Source organism: Lepisma saccharinum, chromosome 10, assembly GCF_977018435.1.
Source record: "Lepisma saccharinum chromosome 10, izLepSacc3.1, whole genome shotgun sequence".
Lineage (NCBI taxonomy): Eukaryota > Metazoa > Arthropoda > Insecta > Zygentoma > Lepismatidae > Lepisma > Lepisma saccharinum.
The window spans coordinates 42,855,188-42,861,903 of record NC_139238.1 but is presented as its reverse complement, the minus strand read 5'-3'; the positions used below and the strand labels follow the sequence as shown (position 1 = coordinate 42,861,903).

Below are 6,716 nucleotides of genomic sequence, written 5' to 3'. Positions count from 1 at the left end.
CTGGTAGCTGCAGCGGCATTTTCCCATCCATGCACTCACTTCCCCTCACGCTTCCATTGGTCGTGCCCTCTCGTGTCACTACTTGCACAGAGAGTTTTCGGATTCTTGGAACATAGTGTGTTTTCAGTTGCTTGGGTTCTTGGATCATCTGCCAATAGGACGTTCTAGTTAGAAATCTAATTACGTAAACAAAAGGCGCTTACGACGTAAAGAACTGATTTTGTTACAAAGTTCAGCTTGTTCGTAGCTTTATGTTTTAAAAAAGGCAATAAAACGCTTATATTAGATGGGTTTTATTACCTTCCACTACTTGAAGATCAGAAGAGAAGCTAATAAATGTCGTTCTACACCTTTAAGTAACAACAAAAAGTGTCTTCCGTGGACCGCAATTAATTAACCAGTTCCTAAACCAAATTACGGCCTGTAACTCGAACAGTTGAACGACGATAACTTTCCAACAAGCTGCAACACGAATGAAATTCGATTATCAGTATAGCCAGTGCCTACTAAAAGGGAGGAAATGTATGGATGTGTCTCGCCATTATCCCACTTGCTATTTTTTAAGCACTCCCTCTGGTGTGGCAATCATCACAACTCCTTGTCATCCGTGTCAAATGCGCATGTGCGACCGAATTACAACTAACGAAGACAAATGACTGCGTCGTATTGGGAGGAATAAGAGCTATCAATCGGTTTGTTGAGCAGATGGGGGAGGGGGAGGGAATACGCCATATTTCACCCAAATTGAGTAAAACACGGGTGGGCAAGCAATTGAGGTCTTTCAAGCTGCGCTGAACAAGGTGGGGGGGAAAAGAAGAGCAGAAAACTCGTGGTATATTAATGGTCTCGTGTTGCCCTTGCACACTCTTGCCACACGTTAATACAAACCGAATTTGAGACTAACTTATTGCTAGTTTAAAAGTGTCTGTAGGTGTCGCTAGTCTCACAATGTGTGCAAAGGCAAAAACTCGAAAGAGATGGTTTATAGAAAGAAATACATTTGTTAGTTTGTAGCTCTGTTTCACGAAACATGATTTCAGTTTTGAAAAAGGCTACACATTTATCTGTTATGAATTATTCTCTCTGTTTACAATTTACTTAATTTTCTTTCTAGCGTAATTGTTTAGAACTGAATAATTCGGTTTTCAGCATTTTAAAGAAGTATATGAAAGCTAGCCTTTCTTCCTATCCTGTATCTGTCGTAAAACGAAAAATTGTTACGAAAGTGTTGTCTCATATCGTTATTACAGGAGTTGTCGGGAAATGCCATGAATGGAGTATTTACGATTCATTTCGAATACTGTGATAGTGTTTTGTTAGACGTATACTCGGTGTATGAATAGGATGCTTGTCCAAACTAAATGGGAAAACAGAAAAAAACAGAATTTTCTGTAATTTTAAAATGATGAACCATGTCATATTACAGCTAAAATCAAGCTATTTTTCTTAAAGAGAGTACATACATAAACCAAATCTTGTAGTACATTCACTTACAAAAACAGTGTGATATTGTATGTGTGTGTGTGTGTGAGAGAGAGAGAGAGAGAGAGAGAGAGAGAGAAAGAAAGAAAGAAAGAGAGAGAGAGCGAGAGAGGGGAGATGATGAAAAAGAAGAAAGTTGTTCGGCCATCAGTGTGGGAATTAAGCATTTTGCTTTGGGAGAGATGCATTTCAGATGTAGATTAGTGTTGTATTTCTAATTTCATATCGGGAGCTAGGCTTATTTGGGTATGCAGAGTTGTATATGTTACTATAGTCAGTAAACTAAGTACCTTAGGACATTGGTTTAGTCTAGGTCAGAACATCGTATCATTCGTATGATACTAGCTATCGAACTATGAATGGTACCCCTCTACGAGAGTTACTTTTATGTAAAAACAATTATGAGGATTCACCTATAGGAACGCCTATTTATCAAGTTTGTGTATTCAGGACGCTCCTCTATTACAGCCGCTTTCCAAATCTCAACGTTATGAAGATCAATATTAAAACATGGAAATTATATTTTAGCAAAACTAATTACGCTACCAATATTAAAGAAAGTTATCAGTTTAGAAGATTAAGAAAATTCAAAGAATAATCCTGATATACTATTTATAAATTATGAATATTTATTTTATTTACATTTTACTTGGGATATAAATTATGAATAGCCAGAAAGGCTAAAAGCTAAATTTATTTCTTAGTTACCTCAAACAGCTGAAAGTCGCATAGCAACGAAATAAACAGTCTTCCGCTATAAAAGCGAGAAAAATCCGTTAGATATTCGGAGTTATATGTGGTTTTCACTCGTATGCGTTCGCCCAAAATCCAGTCAACAGTTTCACGTAAACCCAACCAGGACCTTTCGACTGACAATCACCAGCACATACTGTATTAAGGCGACCTGTGGTTTTCACTCGGGTACCTTTTTCACACCGCTAACAAGCATTTGATCTTTTCACAGGCAGCAGCAACTTCAAGATAACCCACGCAAAGAGCTACAGCTTGGATATTATATAAAGCTGGTGATATCTAAACAAAGATTGGTGATCGAGAATACAGCAACAGCATCGAATAAAATTGATCAATAGATATAAACAAGCCGTTCAAGGACTAAGAACGGAAGATTCCTACCTGTATCGCTGGCAGCGGACCAAGTGTTACCTAAGCCTTAAGAACGGTGTCCGATCAAAGAAGGTAACGATACCTGTGGAGTCCAAAGGAGCCGGACGCGTGGGTACGTGACAACTAGTAACACCAAATACTTGTCCAAATTTCTATTGACAAGTTCAAACGTAACGTCCATCTAATTCTAACCTACTTACAAGTTGCTCGTGAACACTTTAATACATGTAAAATATCAACACTATGCCATGAAAACAGCCTGCTGTTGTCTTGAGTCGGTGAAATTGTTCTTTCATCCACAAGGCTGCATTCTCTTCGGCAGGGAAATCTTTGATGATTGGACCATCAATGGACACTAATGATTTTTCACTTGTGTTTGTTACACTGTACTTTCAATTTCATTTTCTTTAAGGGGGACAGAAACATCCCTGTTAGGGATAAAAGTAATTTACCTTTGCAGGTGATAATTTTTTTCGGGGGGAGGAATCCACGCACCCCCTCGTTAATTCGCACACTTTCGGCCACAGTAATACAAAAATGGAACATGTCCATTGTTTGGTTTGCCTTTGAAAATATTAGAAAATGTCAAGCTATTTGTATTCAGTAATGAAGCAAATATTTATTATTTGTTTAGGAAATGAATTGCACTCGATTAGTTTTATGTAATTTGAACTAATTTAAAGAAAAAGTGACACAGTTAACTTAACGTTTCTCCTACATTTTCTTGAGAAAACGAGATTCATCCGTCTATGACATTGCCAGAGAATAATGTTTGTGTGGGAAAGGTAGACGAAATGTTTTCAGCTCTACATTCCTTCGGTAGGCGTGGTTACTAATATTCTCTCTTTCTTTCCTTTTTCGGGGACTTCTCAGTTCCGTAGTGGAAAGGTCACCGCCTTGTAATCAAGAGGTCCCGTGTTCGGTACTCGCTGGAAGCCCAGTCTAAGATAGGCGTGCATAAAGTGGACTTAAAACAACTCAACTCTTTCCTTCTTCTTCTTTTATCTCTTTCTTTGATCCTCCATTTCCCAACTCTCTTTCTTTCACTTTCCACTCTTTCTCTATCTTCTTATTCGTTTCTCTCTGTTTCTCTTTTGCTCTCATCTTTCTTTATCCCTTCCTTTGTCTCACTCTATTTCTTTTCATCTTTCAATTTGTTTCTTGTATTTTGTTTCCTACTTTTCCCTCCCCTCTTTCCATTCTCATTCTATTTCTTTCTTCCTTCTTTCTGTTTATTGTTTATTTATAGCTCCCTTTCTGTCACATCTTCTCCTTTTTCCCTTGTCTTTCTATTTCTATCCATCTCTCTCTTTCTTCTTATTCCCTTCTATTATTTCCATTTTTATTCCGGCTCTATCCCTTTGCATTATTTTACCATTATCTTACTCTAAATTAATCTGTTCATTTATCATCTAAGTATCCCACTGTAGGCTACTGCCCTCCCCTTAACTTTCGCCCACCCGGTGGTGACGCCCTATTCCGGTATTGTTCCGGAAAATTCAAGACGAATAGCGATCCCATGTTACATCACTGACAATTTATTTGTGACTATCCGTCGCTGCCAACTACAAACAACAGCATGTATACGCGTTGACTTTGAGGGGGACAAGGCACTTTCTGCCCCCCCCCCAAATTCACATAGAAGGACACATTTTATGTATATTTACATATATACTAGGTAAATCAAAAACTAAAGGCAATTTTGTGTTTTCGCAGGAATAAACGAAGACTGGGTGTGTCTGACGTCACCACGTGTATACTTGGAGTGACGTGGAAGTAGGAGTATCCATCACTGCTCCATTCAGTCGAGTGTTGTGGTGGAAAAATGTCACACTTATGGATGCACCACTCCACGAATGCACCATCTAGGAACAGCACGCTGTATAGTGTGCTTTCTGCGATCGGAGGGAGTAAAACGGGCAGACATCCACCGTCGGCTGTTAGCGCACTATGGAGCAAGCACCATGACTCAATGAAAGGTGTATGAGTGGGTGGACCGCTTTAAAGTGGGACGCACAAGTGTAACGGACGAAAGTCAAAGTGGACGCCCAAAAACATCCGCACAGAAGAAAATGTCCAACGGGTAGATATGATTATCAGGGACGATCGAAGAATCACAATAGCACAAGTGGCTGAACTCTTGGACATCAGTTTCGGATCAGCATATGCAATAGTGCATGATGAATTAGGGTACCATAAAGTTTGTGCGAGGTAGGTACCCAAGGAACTCACAGCTGGGCATCAGGAGCAGCGCGTCATAGTGGCTTCCCAGTTTCTCCAATGCTATGAAGCCGATCCCAGTATCTTGGAACAAATCGTGACAGGAGACGAAACATGAGTTCACCACTACGAACCAGAGAGTAAGCGGCAAAGCCAGGAATGGAAACATCCGTCGTACCCTCTACGCAAGAAATTCAAACAACAGCCGTCCTATAGGAAATTCATGCTAACGTTGTTTTGGAATGTGAAGGGACCGATCCTGGCGGAGTTCCACCCACATGGTGAAACTGAATAGTGCAAGTTATTGTGCGGTCCTGCAAGACAAACTGAAACCTGCAATTCGTCACAAGGGACGAGGACTGCTGTCTAAGGGGGCGCTCGTACTCCACGATAATGCCAGGCCTCATACAGCAAGGGCAACAGTAGACACTGTGCACAGGCTTGGCTTTGAGTTCATTCCCCATCCTCCGTACAGCCCTGATCTCTCGCCATCAGATTACCACATCTTCGGCCCTTTGAAGGAGGTGCTGCGTGGCCGTCGGTTCAGGTCAGATGACGAGGTCCAGCAGGCGGTGCGGACGTGGCTTCGTGAGCAACCAAAAACCTTCTTCGCCGACGGGATACAGAAGCTGATTGCACGATACCAAAAGTGCATTGCTGTGCAGGGGGCATATGTGGAATAGTGATATGTGTGGAAATAAAGATGTTATGTGAAAATTGCCTTTACTTTTTGATTTACCCTAATATAAAGTATTTTTTATGTCGATCTTGTCCCCCCCCAAATTTACCTTGCCCCCCAAAAATGTATCTTAAGTTGGTGCCTTTCAATGTGAGGAAATAAACTGCATACTCGCAACTACATACGAGGGACGTTCATTAAAGATTTCCCCTGACCCAGTTCTAGATAATGTAGAATACTGACATTTTACGTGTGTAATGATACATATGTGCATAGGTCATGAGGTAATTTGCAATTCTGAACTCCTCTTAGTTTTTGTCTTACAAGTACTAAATTGAGACAAGGTGTAGTGATGGATCCAGTGGAATGCCAAGCAGTCAAGTTTCATTAATTGAGAGGCCGCACACCAAAGAAAACTTTTGTTGAGATGAAAGTGACCTATGGAGAGTATGCTCCATCGTATGACGTAGTGAAGCACTGGCATCGTCAGTTCAAGTGTGGTCGGACTTTAGTAGAAACAGCCCCCATCCTCGGGCGATCCCAGTCAGCCATTGACGAAGACACCATTGGGCAAGTGAAAGCCGCCATCTTGGAGGATCGCCGCTTAACCGTTCGCCAACTAGCTGAATATGTCAAGATCAGTGTGAGGTCTGTGGGAAAAATCATCCATTACCATGTGCACATGCGGAAGGTGTCTGCCCGATGGGTTCCTCGGCTACTCACACCTTTCAAAATGCAGGAACGAGTCACATGCTCCCAGGATAATTTGACCATGTGCCAGGAAAACCAGAAGGAATTTTTTGACAGACTAATCACCCAGGATTAAACGTGGGTCCATCACTATGACCCAGAGACCAAGGCCCAGTCAAAGCAATGGAAGCATCCTGACTCACTACCACCAAAGAAGATCCGTGTCCAACCCTCAGCGGGCAAAGTGATGCTCATGGTTTTTTGGGACCACCATGGAGTAGTTATGATGGATTTCCTGGCGATGGGTACCACAATTACCAGGACATATTACACTTCACTGCTGCAGAAATTGCGGAAGGCCATCAAAACCAAGAGGCGTGGCATGTTGACCATAGGCGTCCACATCCTGCAAGACAACGCTCCAGTTCACAACTCGAATGTTGCCCCGACAGAAGCACGGTCCTGCGAATATGAAATTCTTCCTCATCCCCCGTACTCTCCAGACCTCGCACCATCAGAC

General features: G+C 41.6%; 1 pseudogene; it reads left to right on the top strand.

The window, feature by feature from the left end:
- Positions 1-5,105: 5,105 nt before the first annotated feature.
- On the top strand, positions 5,106-5,510 carry LOC145994078 (histone-lysine N-methyltransferase SETMAR pseudogene; annotated as a pseudogene).
- Positions 5,511-6,716: the final 1,206 nt, after the last annotated feature.